Raw genomic sequence first — 24,136 nt, forward strand, 5'->3', positions numbered from 1 at the left:
CCTTGTTCTCCCGCAGGTGGGGAAACTGAGGGCCGGGAAGTCGCGGCTTAGGATCGCACGTCCGGGAGGTGGTATGATCCAGACTCTAGATCCGAGCTGTCTGCATCTGCACTAATGAGGACGCCTCAAGTCGACAGTGACAGAAACCACCTCAGCTCTGCTCAAGAAAACAGAAGAGGGGAGGGGACCTGGCTCCTGGATCTGAACACGCCGCAGCGCAGGCCCAGTCCAGGAATGGTGGGTCCTGGGCTCCATGATGGCATCAGAACTCGTTTTTTCCCCTCTCAAATCTTTGCCTTCATCGGGTCTGGTCCATTAACAGGCTCCCGTTGGTGGCGTCGGACACGCTCAGGCTCCCGCTCCACAGGGACAAGATGGTGACGGCAGCCCGTCCCCGCTTCTCTCAGACCCAAGACTCTCCCAGCAGCCCAGTGGAAAGTGTAAGAGCCTTTCCCATTGGCCCTGGGACAAATCCTGATGCTCACTCTGATTGGACTGGCTAAGGCCATGTGGCCAGCCCTGCGTCAGTCACAGGCCGGGGCACAGGGATTTTGATAGATTTCACGCCTGGGTTAAGGGCCCTTCCCTGGGCCAAGGCGCAGCTGGGGTCACAGGGTCTGAGCAGGGTGGGTGGATTCCTGACTAAACTTAGGGCAGGTCCTAGAAGTAAGGGGACGGATGCTCTCCACAGAATCTGGAGTCCCTGCCCCTGACGCCCCCACACTGGGATCACAGAAGGAGGAGAGGTGGGGATGTAACCTGCAACCAAGTTCTGTCACTCCTTTCACTAGAAACAAGGAGTAGAGAGTCCAAGGTTGAGGCACAGTGTGGAAGCCTTGTTAACAGGCCTGGGAGACAGCCAGACTAGAAACTGTCTCAAAGGCTCAGAGCCTGGGCAGGTTTTTTAAAGGGAAGGTATTGGAAACAAAGGGGGGAAGGGGATTATTCCCATCGAGGGGCTGCAACATGCAATCTTGCAGACTCCAGGCTTTTGTTATCTCATGATCAGTTCTGTAATTCTTTTGCTCATCCTCAGGACATGGTGTTATCTGGCTCCCACAAGCTGGATGCTGTCTTGTTCCTGGGCAGCTGTGACTCCAAAGGAAGAATGGTTCACCAAGTTCCTGATTAGCTTCATTATCTTGCTCTTCCTGAGTGCTAAGTCTGCAGCCAACGTTACAAAAAGACTTACTTAAGCCTAGCATTCTGCTTAAAGCTGTATTCTACAAAATGATTCTTTTTTTTTCTTTTTATTGAGTCATAATTGATTATACATATTTTTGGGGTTCAACGTTGACATATGTTGAATAAATCAATGTTACTTGCATATATATTGTTACAGATGGTACTTATTCTTTATGCCCCTTGTCCAATCTCTCCCCCTCCCCCGGTCCCTCCCCCTCCCACCTCTGATAACCCTAGATTACTTCTCTCCTTCTCAAAGAGTAAAGGTTGGCTAGGGTGGTTGTAGCAGCCATGGTTACTGTGGTGGCTGTGGTGGGCCACCCACATGGAGGTGATGTTTTTGGCATGCTCCTTACCTAGTTGCTGGTGGCTCTCAACTCCATACCACAGGACCCCAGGTGGCATGGGTTGGCAGTGTGCCTGGTTGTGGGAGGAGGGTCCGGTCCCTGGCTCCAAGCCTCAGGGCCCCAGGTGGGCCCCATGGCACTGGTGGTGTGCCTGGTTGTGAGCAGAGGGTCCAGTTCCCAGCTCTATGCCTAGGGACCCTGGATGGGCACCGATGGGTACTCTGTTTTTTCTTTCAGTTCTGTATTGGATTATTTACTGTTCCCACCACTTAAACTCTGTGCTAGAACTAATTTGTTGTCCTTTGCTTAGTTCTAAAGTGGTAGAACTTCCTGTGGGGACCAGTACTTGAACTCTGTGATTGAGCTAAATTGCTGCTTTGCTGCTGATTTCCCGGGGAAGGCTTTTTGTGCAGCACCGGTTTTAATGGTTGACTCTACAGGTACTTCTGGGTTTAGTGAAATCTGCTGCACCTGGGTTGTGTAGAAACAGTGGTCTGGGCCTGAGTCTTTTCATCAAACTGCACCCCATGCAATTCTATATTCCTGACCAGTCTCCTCTGAGTGGTCGTATGCTGATTGGGAAGCAGATCAGCTGTCTTTGCTGTGCCCCAGTGTTCTCCTGGTGGGCCCGTCTCCCCCACTGTCTGTGCTCCAAACAGTTCCCATGGGATGGGCTGTGCTCTGGTCCCTTGTGATGACTCACTGGCCTCTGAGTGGCTTCTTTTTTTTATTTGTTGTGACTCCTTGGTCCTATGTGGGTTGATGGGGACCCTATTAGTGGTCTTGCTGGCCTGGGGGCCACCTAGGCCCTCTTCTCCCCTGCCACCTCCAAGCAACTTCATCTGAAGGGCACAGCTGTGGCTTTGCCAGCTCCTGCTCTGCATGCTCAGCAGCTCCAGCCTGGAAATGGCCAGGATTAGAAATGGTCAGAGCAGTTTTTTCTTTCTCTCATCATGGCTTCTCCCACTTTCATGTACTTCATAGGTCTCTCCTCCTCTTCCCCTGAGCTCTAGTGGCCCCAGCTTGGCTGTCATTGCTTTTTAATAGTTGTAAATTAGTTGATTTGTGGGAGAGAGTGATGCTGGGGACCATCTATTGTGCCATCTTGACTGGAAGCCCAAAATGGCTCTTCTAAGGCTGATTGTCTATGATTATTTGCTGTGGTGTGCTCTTACAGGGCCATAACTGGGCCCTTCCTTCTCTCTTCCAGCCCTGGACACAAGTCTTTGATGCTGCTGGCCTCAGTAGAGGTTGGGACCCACTGCATTTAGGAACCTGGGTGGTCCTGGCCAGGGCTCGACCACTCACCCCTTGGTCCTCCCCTTTCTGGCCATGCAGAATCCCTGCCAGGCTCCCATCTCACCCTAGTGCTGTTGCCTCTCCGGGACCACCTGCAGTGACATGTCCAGAATGATGCTCTGGAGAGGCAGGATGTTTCGTCCTGAAGGCAGCAACATGAGGATTTAGGGCTTGGCACTTTCACTGAGTGTAAAACAAACTGAGCTCCGGAAGGTCCTGAGGTGCTAAGTGAATTTTGAATTTGAAAATGCCTAATATATGATCTTGGAAACTGACAAATCATCCACAGACGTCCGAGGTGTCAGGGAGCTGCAAACGGTGTATGTGAGCGTTGGTGTGAAACTCCACTCCTGTGATTTTCCACTTGATTTGGGAACAAGAAATGCAGCCTAATGACATCCAAAGCTCTTCAATCACTTGGAGAAAATGAAGAGAGACTTTCTCTGGTCAAAATGTCTCCTGGAAGCAAAGCCTGAGATAAGGTTATAACAGCCCCCACAGTCCTGTGTCCTGATGAGGGGAGCACATGCCCTGTGCTGACAGGTCTGTCCTTACATGGAGAAAGTACCCAGACCCCACGTCCCTAAGGTCCATCTTGGTGCTGGGGACAGAATCCACATCAGATAAGGAGCAGGAACCTGAAAAGGCAAAGACTGAGCCCTACACAGTACTCCGACCTCTATGGGCTTCCAGAAGTGTCTGAGGCTGGACCCTCCTCAAAATACACTTCACTTTCAAGGCTCCCCTTGCTTGCATCCCCTGGGAAGCCCTCCAGGACCCCCAGTTGGCCCCTGCTGCCCTCCTTCTGTTCTCCCGCAGTGCAGGGTATGGCCCCGTTAGACAGGGCTTCATCTCCCTGTCTTGGGGCTAGTCTCCCCCACTTGGAATAACGGGAATGCTGAACAGAGGCATCATGGTCATGTCTATCCCAGTGTGTTTGATTTCCATGGCGAGCTCTTCCAGAATCCGCTCCTTCCTCCGGAATCAAGGTGGAAGCAGCAGCCTGGGTCCTTCAGCAATCACAGTGAGTGGAGCACCCCGATGGGCATATGGCACAGGAAAGAAATGGACAGTGGCTTTTTAAGCCATGGAGATTTGGGGATTGTTTGTTATTCCTGCAAACCTTTGCTTTGCATGTGTTAGCCAAAGGCAGCTCTTGTAATAGGATACGAGTCTTGGACAGCAGACAAAGAGACACGTTCCTTCACAATCGTGTCTGTCTTGTCTGTTGCACAAGCTCAGCTATCACTCCGTTATTTTGCATTGCAGGGCTCAGAGCTGTAACCTATATTTCCTATAACAACCTCCTCGGTGAGGATTAGGGTTTATTCGTTATCTGCATCTGGTACATCTATTTAATTAGTTCTAATGTGTTTATTTTTCTTATCTTTCTAATCACTCTTTTAATATTTAATTTATATTTTATTTTTGCTTCAATGCCTCCTTTTTATGCCATAGAATTGAGATTTTATTCTAGCTTTGTTGTCCATTAATCTCTCCTCTAGGCCCTCAGATGGTTTTTCAAAGCTCATGAACATGGTTTAGAATATTTCTACTGAGTTTGCACCCCTGAGTGTAGAGTTCACAATTTGTAAATACGGGATCTGAGGATTACAGAATGTGCCACCCCACCCTGTTAGGTCAATAAGCTGGGGGTGAGTGGGTACACAACTATTTGTTTAAGTTAAATCCTCAAAAAATAAATATTAAAACATTTGTTTGCAGTGTACAAATTTAAAAGAGAACAAACATGTTTAAAGGTACACGCTGTAGAAATAAATTGAGAAGGGATTAAATAAAACAAATATTCAAAATCACATTCAGACTTAACACAGAGCCTCTGCACCTCTGCTGCTGGCCCATGTCCACATTTTAAATTAACACCAGTGGTTTCCATTGTTCACCAGGATGGTGCACACTCCCCACCTGGAGTGATCACATGAAAACTTGCCTCACAGACCCTGAGGACCAGGCCTTGGGTTGACATGTGGAAATGAGCAACATTGGTGAGAGCTCACTGTGTGTCGGGACCACCAGGTGCTCACATGCCTGACCTCAAGGAATCCTCACATAGGCTTTTGGGGCAGCTATGATGTGATCCTTATTTATAGGTGAGGAGTTTGAGTCCCACACTTGGCCATAGTCTTGCACCTAATGGGTGGGATATGACAGGTCTCTACTAACACATAACACAAGGATACTGTGATCGGTAGATGCACACAGAATTGGAGAAGGGGACATAGACGGGGCCCACAGTGAGGATGGTGTTGAATGGATGTGATTCATCCCTAGCCCAGGGTGTGAAGTCACTGCTACAGACTCCTGACCTTGTTGAAGATGAAGCCTCAATCATCATCCAACTGCCTGCCACATGCTATGGAAAGTTCTGGAAACTGTGGATGAGACACTGAACAGATCAGACAAGATCCCTTCCCTGATGGAGCTGATGTTCTGGTGGAAGAGGCTGACAGTAAGCAAGTTATATGGTTCCAGGTAGTGATGTGTGTTCTGAATGCTATGATTTAGGATAGTGTGTCAGGTTGTATGGGTGTGTGTGTGTGTGTAAGTGTGTAGATGTGTGTTTGTGCAAGTGTGTAGGTGTATATGTACAGTTTATGTGTATAGACTTGTAAGTAGGTACACATATGTGTGTGTGAGTTTGCAGGGATGTGTGTGTGCATTTGTAAGTGTGGAGGTATGTGTAGGTGTCTGTGTTTATGTGTGTGTGCATGTTATGTGCACGTTTGTGTACATGTAATGTAATTCACAATGGGTGGTCAGGGAACCTTCTCTGAGAGTTCACATCGAGCTGAGGTCTTGAGGAAAGATGTTCCAGGAAGATGAAACAGCAGGAACAGCAGGAACAAAGGAGCTAAGGAGGGTACTGGGCTGGACGGTGGAGAGAAGAGAAGCTTTCCCTAGAGATGTGGGAAACAAAGTGGGTGGGGCCAGGGCATATAACGAGCTGCAGCCTGAAGAAGGGTTTGGGTTTTTATTCTAATTCTCATGAGAAGCCCTTGGGATTTTTTTTGACAATACTTTTCTGAGATGTAATTGACATATAGTAATCTGCACATACTCAAAGTGTGTACATTTGGTAAAGTGTGAGAAGGTTTGATATATGTATATGACCATGACACCATGTGAACCATAGTCCCATTACTCTCAAAACCTTTCTTCACTCATGTCCCCTTTGCTCACTTGTGTGACAGACAGTGCTGGGATCTGACGCCCTCCAGGAACAGCCACTGATTTAGGACGGTGACTCTGATCTGTTTTCCATGCTGACCTTGGTTTCCCAGCAGGATGAAGCTCCATTTGCACACAGAGGTAACCGGCTTAATAACAGACTCTTTACTGGCTGCCTTTCCTGTCCTGCCTCATCCTCCCCTTCTCTCACCAGTGTTTCTTGGGGTCACCTCCCAAATACACTGCTTGCTGTTGGGGGGACATAGACTAAGGCAGCGTATATTAGAAGTAGACCATGTAGGACATACAAGAGATTAGATACCATGTGTGAGACAAAAAAGGAGATTATGGATGAAAGCTAAACTTTTGGCCTGAACATGAAGGAAGCACTGCCATAGAAGAATGGATTGTATAGAAGAAAAACATTACAGAATTAGGGAAATGCCAATAAAATCTTGAGGGTCACACTATCTAAACTCTTCCTTGGCAGTCCCAGGATGATGGGCTGTGAATATTTATCCAGCATTTGTATATCTCCACACTCCAGATGTCCCCAGGGGTCTTTTTAATTCTGCCATAGATCATTAGCAAAAGTCTCTTTTTATCATATATTGGCAGTGGATTATTCGGATAACTTCCAGTGAGCACCATTTGTTTGTGTGTGAAATGTACAGACACTGTCTCAGAAATAATTTCATTAGCCACCTCATTTTCAGCTACACATGACTTGAAATGTTCCTCTTAGGACTTAAGTTTTTTATGCTTGGTTTCCACCTGATGGTGAATTCATTCCAGAATTTACTTGAGTTTATTTTAATGCTTTGTAAGTTAACAGAGTGTGTCTTTTTTTTTTTTTTTTTTCACCAGCAAATGGGTTTCTTCAACTTAACTTTTGTACATGCCTGGGAATAGTCAAAGGTGTCAACCAAAGTAAATTAACCACTTGCTTGAGATGTGCAACAAAGAAGGTTTATTTGAGAACTTGTTAGGACTGCAGCCCAGGAGACAAGAGAGTCAAGATGCCTGGAAAATGTGCTCCGGAGAACAAAGTGAAGTTGGAGTATTTAAGAGAAAGAAGACATGGAAAAGGAGAGGCGGTCACAAAAGTTGTGATTGGTGCTAGCATATGTCAAGCAGCCTTATCCATAAGGGATTGGCTATAACAGTCTGTTGAGGTGGGCTTTAGCAGGAGACTTCTGGTTTGTCAAGAAGTAGTGAAAAGTAGCAAAGAGCAGTTTCATTGACAGTTGTTCCTCCTGGAGGTCATGACCCTTGTGATGTGGCTGAGTGCAGAGTTCCAGAATGTTCTCAGTTTATTTATTTATTGGAACATAGTTGATTGTACATATCTGTGGGGTACTGAGTTGCATATTGATACCTATGTGCAATATGCGATGTGCTCAGATCAGGATAATTAGTATATTCAACACGATACACTGTAATCATTTTTCGAGGCCCTTTACCAATTCCTCCCTTATCCCCCTTCTCTTCCCCCTTTCCCACATCTGGTAACCTCAGTTCTGAAAGTTAACTGTAACTTTTGAAAGTTAACTGTATTATTGTGATTGTTGTATCTTCCTTTTTAAAAAAATTTATTTATTTTTAAGCCCCCACTTATGAGTGAGGACATGTGGTATTTCTCTTTCTGTGCCTGGCTTATTTCACTTGACATAATCTTCTCTAGGTTCATCCATGTTGCTGTGAATGGCAGAATTTCATTCTTTTTTTATGGCAGAGTAGTATTCCATTGTGTAAGTACAACACATTTTTCTTATCCAGTCGTCTGACGACGGACATTTAGGTTGGTTCCAACTCTTGGCTATTGTAGATAGAGCTGCAGTGAACACAGGAGTGAAGATATATCCCTTTGACATGATGATTTCCACAGAATGTTCTCAGTTGAGACGTGCCTAAAGCTCCAGCTGAGATGGCATCCTGGCTCCATTTTAGTGCCTTGACCAGACTGTCATCAGATTCCCCTCATCACAGGAATTCTGGTTGGCAACTTTAACCTTTTCTTTCCAGATGTGTATGCCACAAGAAACAAGGAGGTGGGTTTGGCAAAAGCCGTTATTGGGGTCCTGTCCAATAAGCTTGTTACTTTGCTGTGCATGTGCATCCCGTTCTTGCAGCACCTGAAGATTAAATAATGCCCTGCTGGCGCAGCCACCATCCTGTAAGGTTTTCGTGTGTTCTGTAGAGAAAGAATTTTTTTTTTCAATGTTTTTCTTTCTTTTTTTTTTTTTAGAGAGAGAATTTTATGATATTCTTTCCATTGTTATCATAAATTAAGTAATTCAGTGTTTGCTGAGAAACTATTCTATACCTGGATTTGTGCTCATGCTGCTGATAGAAAGATGGCAACACAGCCGCTCCCTTCAGCACCTGCAGCCATTGCACAGACTGACGTGAACCTCTAATATCCATTCTCTGTACTGTATATAACATAGCCCTGCATTTAACTGGGTGCACGGCCCCCAAGTGGGAGAGAACACTTCACAGGCCCTTTTCAGGCAGGTGTGGCCAGTGGGACGTGAGCAGGTGTGCAGGTCTTACTTTCAGTGTTTGACTTAAAAGGAAGCCGACTGCCTCGCACTCACTGCCCCTTTCCCACTCCTGGAGGAATGGGAAATGGAATGCAGACATGGAGATGGGGCCCAGGCTCAGCCACATGGACAAGGGTGATGCTCCTGGGAAGGCAGAACAATGAGATGGCAGGAGCCCAGGACACCTGCCAGATCAGGCTTCCCTGTGAGAGAGGAACAAACCTCTTATCCTCTGACACTGCTTTTTGGCCTTGGTGAAGCAGCCAGACCAATATGATAACACAGACCTATGAATAGATGACTGAAATACTGCAATCCTCTCTCCAGTAGAATATGTCAAAGGTGGAATTGGCACAAAGGGAGAAGCATCAAAGTTGGTAGGAAGCAGTAGGGAAGGGTGAGAGCCTGGGTCAGTCTACAGACCCCCTCCCACCCTTCCCTTTGCTTCTGGTCTTTGCAGTGTTTCTCCAGCTGGGCACACTCAGCTCCTTGCTCTGAGCACTCGCCATCATTTCCCCCTTTAGTTTCCTTCAGAGCTGGCATCACTGTCTCCATGAAGGCAGAACCTGCATGTGTCTTGTCACTGCTGTGTCCTCAGGACCTGGAGGGCATTGGCACAGTAGGCGATAACTAAACTTTTGTTGGTTGAATCCATGGATGTCGACCATTCATGGTGGCAGGTCTGTTATGGGGAACTTGTGGTCCAGAGTCCCCTGGAGAGTCGAGGAAGCCTTCACAGAGAGGGCTTCCCATGAAGGGAGATTCTCTAGGCCGACAGAGGGGAGGACATGCCAGGGGAGGGAACCAGAGGGGCCGAGGCCCAGGGAGTGAGCACAGAGGGGTGAACAGGAGCTCCTTCCCCACAGTGGGGGGAGGATGGGGCAGCAGGTGAGGCTGCAGAGGTGGCAGGAGAGAGCCTTCTGCCCAGGACTGGATCCTCAGGGGTGAAGTGAGTGGGCAGCAAGGTCAGATTCCTTCTGGAGGTCTGTGATGGAGGCACTGGGCTGGCTTGGTAAATAAGACATTTCCTAGGGCAGAGACTGCAAACAAGAGGACTGCATGCTGGGCAGGACCCTCAGGTGTTTGCTGACCTGATCAGCACTGAAAACATCTGAATTAGTGGCCAGTGCTTAAAAATTGAGAGGTTTTGCCTGCAAGTCTGATTTCTGGTTTCCTTGAACAGTAAGGACTCTGGTGACCACGTTCCCATCTGGCAACTGTTGCCTTGTGAGCAGCGGACACCTCCCCACCCCCTGGGGCATGGTCTCAGCAGCTCAGCCATTTGCTTAGCAGATTTTGGCAGAGGATCAGCAGATCAACCTCCTAGAAATGGTCAGGGAAAGAAACAGGTTTGGAAAATGTGTAATCTGCTGAAGTGTTATTTTCTCTTAAGATTGTCCTGTTTGTGTGGTGTGTGTCCTAATCGTGAAAATGATACATCTGAAGACTGACTTTGTTAAGAAAACTGATCTTTACTTTCTGGGATCTTCACACACTTTCTACAGGTCCTCAGGGAGGGGTCACTTTTTCTTTCACTAGCAGTTCTGAACCACACACCATTATTTATGGAATCGTTGGGGAATTTCTTCCAGCTTCCTTTGTCATCGCCAGCTGTACCTGCTCTAGTATGGATCCCAGAATGTTGTCTGTGACCCGTGGCAGGTGACAGCTTCCTCTAAAGAGCCACACTGAGCTCTACTGATGATGTTGAGCATGTGGACAAGTCTGTGTCCATGACAAGGACTTGACTGAATGGACCTGGGAACTCGACCCCTCCCAAATCTCCCTGACACTTATTCTGTCAACCGATCTTAATGGACTGTATTGTGAGCCAGACCCTCCCCTGGGTGGTGGGTGTGAGCAGCAGTGGGAAGGTCAAGTTCTTTGTATCAACTCACATGTCAGAGATTTGGGGAAGCAGAGAGCGTGAGATGTCAAGGAGATGAAATCTGCCCCATCCAAATCCCAGGAGGGAGGTTATTTTGATTTCATTCCAAATACTTTGAATCAGATTCTACAATGGAGTGATGTTTTTGTCCACCCCTACCCCCAAATTTGTATGCTGAAATCCTCACCCCAAGGTGATGGTGTTAGGTGGTGGGGCTTTTGGGTCATGAGGATGGAGCCCTCATGAATGGGATTAGTGCCCTTACAAAAGGGGCCCCAGAGAGTCCCTGTCCCTTTTACCATGTGAGAACACAGTGAGAAGTCAGCTGTCTGCAACCTACAAGAGAGCCCTCACCAGAACCAGAGCCTGCTGGTGTGCTGATCTCAGACTTCCAGCCTCTGGAACGGTGAGGAATAAATGTCTGTTGTTTAATCCACCCAGTCTGTGGTGCTTTGTTATACCATCCTGAACTAAGGCAGGTTCCCTGAAAATTGCCGGTTTCTTACCTGCGTGACAAACCTCAGCTGTGCCCTGTAGTCGCAGGCCCCACACCCCCTCATCTCTCTGAGTCTGGGAAATGTTGGTCAGGGGATGCTGCAGCCCCCTCCCGCAGGCTGGACCAGACGGGCCTTCCTGAGACGTCTTCGGCCACAGGGAGCATGTGGGGTGGTGGGAGAGCAAGTGTCAGGCCCTCCCAGAGGTGCAGTGCTGTGCTTTGAGCACTTGTGTCCCCCTCATAATCTGTGTTGAAACTTAAATCCCCGATGCATTGGTATTAAGAGGTGGCTCTCAGGAGGTGATTAAATCATGGAGGCAGAGCCCTCACGAATGGGATTAGTGACCTTATAAAAGGGTTGGAGGGAATGGCGTTCTTCCCCCTGAAGGACACAGCATAAGGCACCACCTTAGAAGCAGAGCACGTCTCTCACCAGACACCAAACCCGCTGGTGCCTCAATCTTAGACTTTCAGCCTCCAGAACTGTGAGAAATACATTCATATTTATGAATTACCCGGTCTGTGGTATTTTGTTACAGCAGCCCCAATGGACCAAGACACGGGGGGAGGGTTGACACACTGCTGTAAGGCTGCTGGAAGTTTCCCAGAGGGACGTCCCCTTGCATTTGGGGTCTGTTAGATTTGCTTTGTATGAGTGAGTATGAGAGAGAGAAGATACAGGAGAGGGAGAGAAAGATATATTGGCTGACACATGAGCCTGAGGGAACACTAGGAAAGTTTCAGCGATTTCAACTCTCACTCAGGTATAAATTAAAATTCTTCTAAAGTGAGTTGACAGAAAACTCAGGAGACTCTCTCCTTGCAGCTGGTGGGCAGGGGAGATGGGGATGAATAAATGAAACAGATGTTCTGACTGAACGTTAATGACCCGTCGGCAAGTGTGAAAGGCAAGATCTATGGAATCAGAAAATCAATTTTAATCTAAAAGAAAAATAATACTGTGTTCCAGTTCCTGTTACCCTTCCGAAGTCTAGGTTTAAGTGTTAGGATTGAGTAGATGAGAAACATAGGTCGATACAACCAGGGGAGGAATGAAAAGGTACATTTAACAGGAAGAGATATTTGAGTCCAGGGTCCTAGTAATGAGGAGATGGGAAAGTATTTGATAAAAGCCTCTGAATCTGGTGCTCCATTGACCAATGTCTTGAAACACGGCATGACACATTTAGAAATTGTTTCTGTATCCTATGGTACAAAGCCCATCTTGTGAGCATGAAGTTATCCACAGCATTTGTCGAGTACTTACTGTGTGATAGGTCTGTGCTAAGATGGATCATGTCATTGAATCTTCACCCAGTGGAGTAGGTTCTATTATCATCCACATTTACCTATGAGGAAACTGAGGCACAGAGAGGTTACACAGTTGACGAAAGGCCACACATCCGTCGATGGGTGCAGCCAGGATTCCTGCACAAGTCTGTTCCATCAGAGCTGGGCCCTTAACTCCTGTGTTCTGGCACCGTATGGTGGTAACACTCAATATGTAGGCCTACAAATGTAGGGACAATAAGGTGGAGCCATACATTACTCAGGGTGTTGGTTTAAATTCAGTTCCTTTAAAAACTGCAATTTGCCCAGCACTGGGGCAGATCACAGTTTTTTAAAAAAATATGTTTTCTGTTTAGTATAGGATGAATAGATTCCTTTTTATAGGGCCATTTTTTTAAAAATAAAAAAAAAATTTAAACATTGGGATCACCCTCAGAATGATGAGGTGTTCACCTTCTGGAGAGACAGAGGAGAAGACAGCAGATCCCCATTCCCCTAATTCCTCTCCATTTGGGGTGCTGAGCTTCTTGACTTGAATTACCCAAAGAGTTAAAATTTCATTCCCAATTTCATTCTCTCTCTCTCTCTCTTTTGAGTGTGTACATTTGGATTTGACAATCACATGAGTGTAGCAGGATCCCACTGCATAGCATATAATAACTTAGTAGAAGGTTCCTTGGTTGATATCCACATAGCAAACCCCCCACACTGACATCCTGTTCCCTCTGCATCTGCTGACTGCAGCCCGGGCCGTGCTGCCCGAGTGTGGGCTCAGCTCATCTCCTTTCCCAGCCATGTCTGTTCCTGCCAGTGGAGGTGCTGGCTGACCAGGAGTGTGTCTGATCCCAAACCTGCTCATGTGGCTGTATGTTATTGAATTTAGAAGCTTTACTAAAGAAAGCATCGTAAGTCAGTGAGATAAGAGGGCAAATAGGATTGTTGTTTCTCTGAAGGCTGAATTGAAAGCAGTAGTTTACTTAATAGAGATGCTTAAAAAATCCTTTTCAATTAAATGTAGTCGAAGCACCTGTAGAGAACTATTGGAAAATTTTGTGCTGACATTGTAGGTTTGGTTGTTTTATTTAAACCTTAAAGTTGTAACTCCTAAGTGCTATACCGTGGCTGTGGTTGATGTAAGAAAAAGTAAGCAGACCTCCAGCAGTGAAACCCATGCTCCAAATGTTAGAAAGAGCTGTACATCTCCATGCTTTAGGATAAAATAATATTTTCAAGAGGTATAGATTTAATTTTTCATGAATCCCCACTTTACCCAACTTTATTTAGTTAAACAAGCTACTAAACAGACATCTAGTCTGATATGAAGCTCATGGTCAGGAAAGAGAGAGTCTTACTTTTGAGCTGAGATTTTTCTCTCTTTTGTGCTTTGATGTTCATTTACCTCCCTCAAGCTGAACACTGGGTGACCTTTGACTCCTCCATCAGGAGTCTGTGGCCCTAGGCTCTTCTGCCCTGGCCTTCTCCCTGCTCCCTGTCCCCATCCCTGGCTTCCATCCACTCTGTTCCCACCTGATTCCAAACTTACTCTCTGTTCACCTGGTGATGCTGTGGCCTCCACTCTGCCCACTCTTCTTTGCCTCCAGCCCCACCTGTTCCATCCTCTGCATTCCTGAGATGCAGCTCACTGTAACCATCCCCAGCAAGTGGCTGAGCGGGCAGATGAGGGGAGCACTGGGGAGCCCCTCAGCATCGGGCACTGCCCCAGGTGTACACAGTGGCCCCAGGTCACAGCAGGTGTCTCTTCCATCCACTCTCATGCTCTTCCATGTCAGGTCTCCTCTTGCACACAAAAGAGGGGGGCCCTCTATGCCACTGGACACATCCTGCTGGGACCACAGTGTCCTTCCTGGGTATAAACCAGCTAAACATCTCCAGTTCACGCAGGGATGTCAGATGATGGCACTGCTGTTCCAGTGAGCGGCTCTAGTGATGGACCCTCTGTAATTACCATGGCTTTTCTGACAACAGGCTGCAGCTGAGAGGCCCAGCAGCACAGCTAGAATTGTCTCTGTCTCTCTCCCTTTCTTGAATTGCTGGGTGTGGGGAAGTGATTTGTCAAAATACAGAAGAGCATTTCCCTTAGCCTGCTTCAGGAAGACAGACAGACGGATCCCAGTCCTGGGGCTTCCTTCCCACTCTGGTCATCGGCATCACCTCCAGCATCCATGCTGGTTGAGGGACAGACCCTTTAAAAGTGCCAGGTGTATAAAAGTTCATTGTGGTACCATCAGCAGCCTATACTGGTTAAATGCTGGGGCCGAGGAGAACTCTGACCTGGCTGGCAGAGAAAGGAACTTCAGCCAGGCCACCAGAAGGAGTCACACACACAGCCCCATATGTGGCTCACACCCCAACATACTTATCAGAGTAGAGTTGGCTTCATCCCGAGAGCGTTCCTTCTGCGAGGAGCCCTGCATCTATTTGGAGGATGCCTGGGAACACCCATGGGCCAGAATCTGCTGGGGTCACGGAGTCTGGGTAAGCTGAACCTGGAAAGATGTTTTAGAACGTTTTGTTGAAATGGAGAGGGCAGTGGTGAATCTTACTGGTAGTTTCCTCAGCACTTATGGCCTTGGATTTGGGTATCATGTTCAGGAGTGACTGGAGGTGGGAGGTTGCCACCATGGGGAGTGGCAAGAGAAAGCCTCTCTGAGGAGGTGGTATTGGGTTCAGGCCTGGTTGGAGATATGGGAGGAGAATGTTCTAGACCTGAGGTGGCTGTAATGTGCTCTTTTCTGCTTGATTCAGCTGGCGAGGTGGGTTTTTGTTACAGTGTAGAACCCTGATTATGTAGAAGCTGTGGGAGTTATTTGTCCTGGGGGTGAAATGATCTGGTCTGTCCTTTAAATATCTGTCCTGCTGCTGCACTCCAGAGAGACAAGAGAGGAGGCCAGGACATGTCCAGAGAAAACACGTTTCTGTCACAAGATACACAAACACATGAACGCCCTGAGAAAACACCCAGACACACATGCCCACACTCAAACATGTGCAAACCCAGAAACACTCCCATATACACAGGAGCACAGCACCACAAAGACACAAGCAGAGGTGGGGTGACTTCACCCCGGAGCTGCTCTTTTCTCCTGTTTCTAGAACTACAGGAAGGAGCCAAGCCTGCCAGACTTTGGCCCCTTACCCTCCACTAGACCTTGGAGCTGAAATTGAGCATCCACAGCCCATGACAGCTGAGTTTGGGAGGATGGATCCTGTCATTAGCAGTCACAGCTCCCAGCCAGATGAAATGCCCATGTTCCAGCCTCTGGGAGGGTCGCTCAGCTCAGCTCCCCACGACTGCAGATCAATATGGATCAAATGCTGATTGTGTTTTAGCTGGGGCTGCTGGTGACCAGCACAGGACCCTGTGCAGTGTGCTGGCAGTGGGCACCTCTGCCCTCTGCAGAGCAGGCCAGACACGTGCTGCGACCCCAGGTTCGTATGATGTGGCATGTGCCATGGATGCAGTACCAGACGGATGTGGCATAGAGGCGGTGGGGATGTCAACCCTGTTCATGATCCAGCTGTGAACACCGATGACAGCCAGGCCAAGCCTATCCCACTCATTCATTCAAGGGAGGAAAATCTCATGTGAGAGACAGTGATTGTGCAGTATATTACACTTGAAATTATAACTCCATGAAATCTCATTATTTATGTCTAGACTATAAGAAATCAAGTTTTGATTATTTAACTACATTTCCTGTTGCTCTTATTGATATCTTCAGAATTCTTTCTCTTCTCCTCTCACCTTGCTTCCTCTGACTAGCTGCATTCTCAGACAGACATCCCTCATTGTGGTGTCAAGATATTTCTAGAAGTTGTGAGACTCGCCTCTTAGCCTTTCAGGAACCCTGCTCGAAGTTGAATTGCTTGACTTTTCCAGTTGTTCCAACAAAAGTTCCCAAATTTAGCTTTCTTATTTCCCAGTGGTTTGGGGTCATCTATGAACCTATACTTGTGTCTGGGGGAATGCACTATTCTGATTCTCTGGGCCAGAGACACAGTCCCCATGAGCTGCGGCATATATTTAAGGCAAGTCTGTGTGTACAACAATGAAATATTATGCATATAATGATATATAATTAAATGTATATTTATAAGGTTTCATTAAATGTATTTAAAGTTTAATTATATAAATAGAATTAAATGTTTTATTTTGACATAATTATAGATTCATGTGCTGTTGTAAGAAGTAATGCAGGGATCTTGTGCACCCTTTACCCAGTTTCCCCCAGTGTTAACATCTGGCAAAATTAACCACATAGGGCAGCCTTGTGAGGTAGAGAAAGTGGCAGTAGGCTGGACCAAAACGTCTGGCAGATTTATCTCACTTGTGCCTTTAATAACTTGTGCCCCGTGTTTGTGTGGGAGCACCTGTGTGCTTGTAAGAACACAGCTCAGAGTGGTGAAGGTCCACCACAGAGGTCTCAGGTTACAGAGACTGTGCAAGGTTGCTTTGCTTGGGGAAAAGCCTTGTTAGTGATGCTTTAGCTTTGCAAAAAGAATGTGTTCAAACATGGATGTGAAACTAGAAATTAATTTCCCGAGATGGTGGACTAGGAAGGTATTCATGCATTATTGTGTAATTAAAATTAATTTTAAAAATGGAAATAAAATAAAATAGGCTCCATTTATCCAAAGGCCTCCTATCCAGTGTGATGTTTGTTGCATGACTGGCAGAGACTGTATGATCTTATCTCACTTCCTCACTAGATCACTGGAAAGAATATTCCAACACAGTGAGGTTAAGAGTCTCTTTATTATAGTTTTATATAATTGCAGTATTTTATTGATGATAAAAAGCAGTATTTACTCTCTCTCTGCCTGTGGCAGAGAACACCCTTCCTGTGGTTATTGGGGGCATGTCCCTGCCTTCAGAAGGGAGGAGCAGTCCTCAGAGGGTGGTCATTTCCCCAGATCCTCATCATGAAGGCAGTGGCTGCTGCTGACCTGTCCTGGAAAGGCAAAAGATCAAGTACACTTTTCTACAGAGCAGGGGAAAGAGAATACATATACAGTGTTCTCCCATGTGGTCCCTATTCAAGGATCTGCAATGGCTCCCTAGTGACATATCAATGATGGAAGAACTACAGGCAGAGGGGAAGGAAGGGCAGGCATATGCCCTTTATTTAGTGCTCACCATATGCCAGATGCTCATTGTGTTTTATGCATCATCTGATGTAATCATGATAATCCTGTGACACAGGCACAATAATTATCGCCATTCTACAGAAGTGGAAGCTAGGCTCAGCTACGTTGGTGGAGCCTGAATCCACACCCATGTTTGATTTAACCAAGGCCTGTGCCCCTCACCACAACCCTGCATGGCCTTGATACCAGGTTGGTTCAGGCTTGTGAGCAGTTTGCCTGAATTCATAGTTAGGGGCATTGCCAAGCACATGTGCCCTTTTTCTGTTGTCTCAGAAAAATTAAAGAACACTAATGTTAGTATAATGGGAATAAAGTTAAGGAGGGAGGTCTGGAAGGCAAACCGCGATCCAAAGTTTTTATTCTGACCTCCTGACCGTCTACCCTTATTACTATTATTATTACCACCATCATCATCACCACCACTATCATCACCATTACCCTCATCATCACCACTACCACCATCATCACCACCATCATCATCATCGCCATCATCACCTTCACCATCACCACCACCATCATCATCACCATCACCATCATCACCATCACCATCACCATCATCACCATCACCATCACCATCATCACTATCACCATCATCACCATCACCACCATCACCACCATCACCATCATCACCATCACCATCATCACCACCATCATCATCACCATCACCATCATCACCATCACCATCACCATCATCACTATCACCATCATCACCATCACCACCATCACCATCATCACCACCATCACCACCATCACCATCATCACCATCACCATCATCACCACCATCACCATCACCACCATCACCACCATCATTATCTCCATCATCACCATCATCACCATCACCATCATCACTATCACCATCACCACCACCATCACCACCATCATTATCACCACTATCACCATCATCATCATCACCATCATCACCACCATTACCATCACCACCATCACCACCATCATTATCACCATCATCACCATCACCATCATCACCACCATCATCACCATAATCACCACCATCATCACCATCACCACCATCATCATCACCATCATCACCATCACCACCACCACCACCACCATCATCATCACCATCATCACCATTGTCATCACCACCACCACCATTGTCATCATCATCAACACCATCATCACAACCATCATCATCACCATTATCACCACCATCACCATCATTACCATCATCACCATCACCACCATCATCATCACCATCATCACCATCACCACCACCACCACCACCATCATCATCACCATCATCACCATCATCCTTGGAATTGTCATCATCACTGTTGTTGTTGTCATCAATCATCTTCTTCATTATTATCCTCATATTCTTTAGCACCATCATCATCATCAGCAGCAGAACTACAATCATCATCACCTTCATCAACATCATAATCACCTTCATCACCATCATCATCACCTTTATCATTATTGTTGCTATAACCATTATCATCATCATCACAGCCACCACTGAATATGGTGCTGACCATGTGCTGTTAACTACTTTGGGTGCTTTTCATCTATCACTCTTTTACAGTTATAGAGCCTTTTACCATCCCCCCATTTTAATGATGAAGAAATTGAGGCACAGAAAGGTCAGGAGACTCACCTGATGCTGCCCAAGTACTTAGTGGCAGAGCCTGGTCTCAAACCCAGCAGTCTAGTCCCACAGTCCATGCTGTTAGCCACTCATTATATTGCACATCAGGCCCCTGATCTCCCTGACAGGTTTTGCTCCCTGCTATTGGGGTTGTGTCCTCCCCTCAGCCATCCCCAAAATGCTGTGTCTCCTCCCCCCAGGCCTGTGTCAAGAATTTACATCCTCCAGGCTTACTGCAAGTCCACTGCTTCACGAAGCCCTCTTCTATGAATATCTCTTCCCAGGTCCAGAAGCTTACAGCACTGTTGTTGCTCCTTGCTGCCACTGACCACCTGTAGCACAGTCCTGAGGGGTCCAGGAGGCTGTCTTCCAGTCTGGAGGATCACCCAGCCTAGTGTCCTAAGCATCTCCCCAGGATGTTCCAGAGACAGCCTTGTTATTAGTCCAGCAGTAGCTCTAATGGTGAACTTTAAGGTACAGTGGCAGGGAGGAGGAGGAAGAGGTGTTTATCGCCTGAAAGACTTGTCTCTCAGCATCTTCACATCACAGCCCACAGAGACCACATTCTGTGAAATCATTCTGGCTTTGACATGCATCCACTCCTTCTCCTTAGTCTGGAACCCCCAGCTCTGAACATGAACATGTGATGTGTGGGCAACTGAAGGATATTGACTTTGAATTAAATGTGATTGAAGTTGAGAAAGGCTGTCCTCCCCCACAAGGCAACTGAGCTGACACCTCTTAACAAAGGAAACTCAATTTGATCTCTCTGCTGGCAACGACTTTATCTTTTCTCATAGAAAATCTATACTCTTGAAAAATAGCTTTCTTGCTGGAGCAAGATCAGGATATGGACTCAGACCAGCGTGTTTAATTGACGCAGCCTGGGCTTCCCAGTGACAGCTGAAAGGACCAAAGCCAGCCTCCCAGGGAGTATGTACCCCCTTGGGCAGTCTGGCAAGAGTGGCCTCTGCTGTGGGCCATCTCCCTAGAGACCCAGACCCAGCATGTGGACCCTGGACTTCCCACGGTCAACGTGCAGACAAGAAGAACCATCATTAATGATGCTAACTCTGTGCTAGCCACTCTTGTGGGAACTTTAATTAGAGGACCTGCTTACTCAGTCCTCACCCTAAGATGTGGGGATTGTCTTATGCTCAATTTGAAGATGAGGAAACTGAAACACAGAGTGGTTCATTGACTTGTCCAAGGGCACAAGCTAGTGAGTGATGGGACTAGAGTTGTTATCATCATTATCATTATCTTGTTTTTCATCATCATCACCCCTATGATCAACATTGCCAACACCATCGTCATTGCCATCATCATCATCATCACCATCACCACCATCATCACCATCACCATCACCACCATCATCACCATCATCATCACCATCACTATCCCACTATCATCATCATCACTGTCATCACTAGCATCACCACCACCATCATCATCACCAGTAACATCATCACCACCAACATCGCCAGTCATTCCTTCCTCCTTTCTTCTTTTTTTTCCTGTCATTGATTTATTTGAGAAAGCGGGGTCATTTTACATTGTGGTGTTGCTTAGCTTGTTTCTCCATTAAAAAAAACTTAAAAAAATGCATGTAGTATTCAGATACAAAGAGTATGTATTCAGGTATTGTGAAATTAAAACTAAATAATTGTGTGGAATAAGAGAAGAGAAAGACTGCCCTCTCATTCTCACTAGTAATTTTTTGACAGTGCTCCTTCTGGTCTTATTTCTATTCAAATATATGCAAATATTATTCACAGTATATTCACAGGATAATGCAGTACATGATATCTCACAACCAGTTTCCTTGACTGGACAATATGTCACGGCATTTCATGCCCACTGTTGCTCTTCTACATGTGCTTTGTGACTTGGAGCCCTCACCCATGACCCCAGCCAGCCTCTCCAACCTGTACTCATCGCTGGTCAGTGGGACAAGACTCTGACCCCACATCTCCCTTTTCCCATCTGAATCCCACTATTTCTTGGTCATCAGCCCCTGACCTGCATCTTCCAGGGGCTCCCTTGCCTCCATATCCTGTTGGGTCCTCATCCTCACATGGTTCATAGCTCTTAAGTAATCCTGCCCACCGCCTTGTCACACATTTCCTGAGGACCTACCCGCTCCAGACCCAGAGAAAACCCCAGCTGAAATTTCTTGAGCACTTGCAGGCCCCAGGAACTTACTAGTCTAATATGCTTGATCCTCACAGAATCTCTATGAGGCACATTCTATTACATCCCTATTTAGACATAAAGAACACGAGGTGGAAGCTGCATGGCGGGTAAGTGAAAAGCCAGATTTTACCCCAGGCTGTTTGAATCAAGAGCCAAGCTCCTAGCCCTCATGCTAGTCTATGGTGCCAGACTGGGAGGAAGTCACTCTGTATCAGAGGATCCTCAACCTGTCCCTGTCCTGTGATGTGAGGAGGCCAGACAGTGCCCTGTGTGCTCCGTGCAGCTGGAATGCATTTCGTGGCAAGTGACAGAAAACCCAACTCTAACCAGCTTTAGACAAAATAGGAGATTTCTGATTTAAGCTACTACACAGTCTAGGGCTAGAGCAGGTCTCTTCAAGAATGGATTCAGGCCTAGTAATGTCATCAGGGCCCCATTTCTCTCTGCATGTCTCCCTCATTGCTTGTTCCAGATTAGCTCCATTCTCACATAGAATCCCTCTTCACAGATGCAGAATGGCTGCAGCATCTCAGGACCTCACATTCTGTCAGCATCAAGTACATTGGGATGTCTACCTGCCTTGGTCTCAGCATTCCCAGCAAACGTGTCATTGCATCTCACTAGGTCTGATTGGGTCACATGTCTATCCCTGAGCCAATCACAGTGGCCAGAGGGATAACTGTCCTGATTGGCTTAGGCTTAGGCAAGTCACATGGTCTTGCCTGAATGGAGACTTTCTCAAAATGCAAGTCTAAAAGCAGGAAGGGATAGGCCACCAGACATGAATCAATATTAGCTTATCAGAGACACAGGAGAGATGATGCTGTGCACAGTAGACTGCATTACTTCTCATAAATAGTCACTGCCCCACCGGGAGGAGGACATTTCCCAACCACTGACATGGGGCTGGGCCATGTGACCCTCTTTGTCCAATGAAACATGAGAGGAAGTGATGGGTGTCCCTTCTGGACAGAAGCTTCAGGACTCTGTGTGATTTGTCACATTCTCTTTTTTACCCTCTGCCACAGTGAGGAGCACAAAGTGAAGATGTTGAGAAACAAAACCACAGCCACATGACAGTGGACAGAAAGCGGGGACAGGGAAGAAGACTTCACTTTTGTGAACCACTGAGATCTGGGGAGTGCCTGTTTCCACAGCATCACCCAGCACGTCCTGACTGATCCACTGTTTCACAGACACTGTGCGTCTGCCGTGGATCAAGATCTGGGCATCTCTGTGTCTTGTTCTGCTCACAGAGCTGAGTCCATGGGGGAGCCCAGCAAATCACCTGCTGACTGATGGGTGCCCATTGACTGTCCACATCACCCTTTTTTACCAGGTCTCTGGGGTGGTTCCTTTTTCCTATAAAGTCCCTGCCAAGCCTGTGCTCTGTGCTCCAGCCTAAAGTGCCTATGAGTATCTGGCAGCTGCTCGGGAGCTGGTGCTAAGCTCAAGCTCGCCCTGCTGAACCGTGGAAATGAGTCTGGGTTCAATCAATACTCCTCAGGGCCCCTGGGTCTGGGGCATGATGAGTTCATGCCCTGGATAAAATAGCTACAGAGGAGAGCTTGCCTTAGACAGGCACAGGAAGAAGACAAATGTCTTGCAGTTTTTCAAATTCTGTTTTTCCCCACAATTCAGGAAATTCAGTGCACTGGCTGCCAGAGTGTTCCCCACAGTGAGAAAGGGCTGGGGTTCCAGTGGAGCATGTGTTCAGCTGCAGGCCCATCTGGACCCCTCAGCTGGAGGCACCGTCCCTCCTAGACGTGGCACTCCACCCCACAGGACGTGGCTCTACATGGGAACGTTTATGAATTGGGGTGAACTGTGCTGGCACTCAGCTTGAAGTGCTGAGGGTTTTAAACCCTCCCAGAGTTTTCACTCTTGGTTATCTCAGTAAAACTGGTTTTCTTTCTTTCCTCTCTCTCTTTCTTTTTTATCTTGGAAAATACCTACTTAGAGAAGCACATAGCAAAACACGTGCTTCCCTTCTCTCCAGTGTCAGATCACGGGAACTTGGGATTTTTAGAAGGAAGTTTATTTAGGTGGCAGGGTGCATCGGTACAAACGGTCTGTGTGTACTGAAATTAAAGCAGATTATGTGCTTATCCCCATCAATTCCAACTGTAGAAATATATTTAATAAATATATTCACACATGAACAAAAGTGTATATTTAAAAATAGTTACTAGCATTGTTTATAACAGTTTAAGACTAGAAATACTCTGGTAGGGACTGGTTCAGTATTGTATGCTAATCTACACAATGGAACACCCTGTGGCTACTTTTAAAGAGGAGGCCCACACACGTGTGCTGATTTGGAACAATCCTGAAGATGTATTTAGCTGAAAAAGCCAGGGAAGGACAGTGTGCACTGTGAGCTCCCGTCTGTGTAGGTGAGGACACACACTCGCACACACACTCGCACACACACTCGCACACACACAACAGCCCCATTCACTGGTCTTCTGCCTGGTCACAGTGTCGCCGCATCTGCCGTATGTGGGGGGCACATCGGCATTTCAGGTGAGTCAGCGAACACAGTGGGCAGGGCCCGTCCACGTGGAGCCGACCTTCCTGGGGCGCCGGGTGAGGCGCGCTTGTGCGTGTGTGGGGCGAGCACTGCCCAAGTCTCCACCTTTCCCCGCCCTCCTGCTTCACTCCTGCTGGAGGCGGGCAGGCTCCGGTCAGGGGAGCCCTGGTGCTCACGGGGTTCATGGACACGGAGCAGGATGCGGGAGCAGAAAATGAAATCCCTGCACAGGCCCCGTGTTTCTTTCTAGAGATTCTCTTTTTCATACACAAATCACCTGGAAACACACCTGTTTCCTGGCTGGTTCCCAGTGTGGAGGCCGGTGGGCTGAGCACAAGGACCACAAGCCCTGTGTCCATAGGCGCAGACCATCCTCTGCCTCTTCCCAGCCG

General features: G+C 47.1%; 1 pseudogene; it reads right to left on the reverse strand.

The window, feature by feature from the left end:
* Positions 1–298: 298 nt before the first annotated feature.
* LOC134370709 (ras-related C3 botulinum toxin substrate 1-like) overlaps positions 299–24,136 on the reverse strand; it is a 71,081-nt pseudogene continuing 47,243 nt past the window's right edge.

Source organism: Cynocephalus volans, chromosome 2 (assembly GCF_027409185.1).
Source record: "Cynocephalus volans isolate mCynVol1 chromosome 2, mCynVol1.pri, whole genome shotgun sequence".
NCBI lineage: Eukaryota > Metazoa > Chordata > Mammalia > Dermoptera > Cynocephalidae > Cynocephalus > Cynocephalus volans.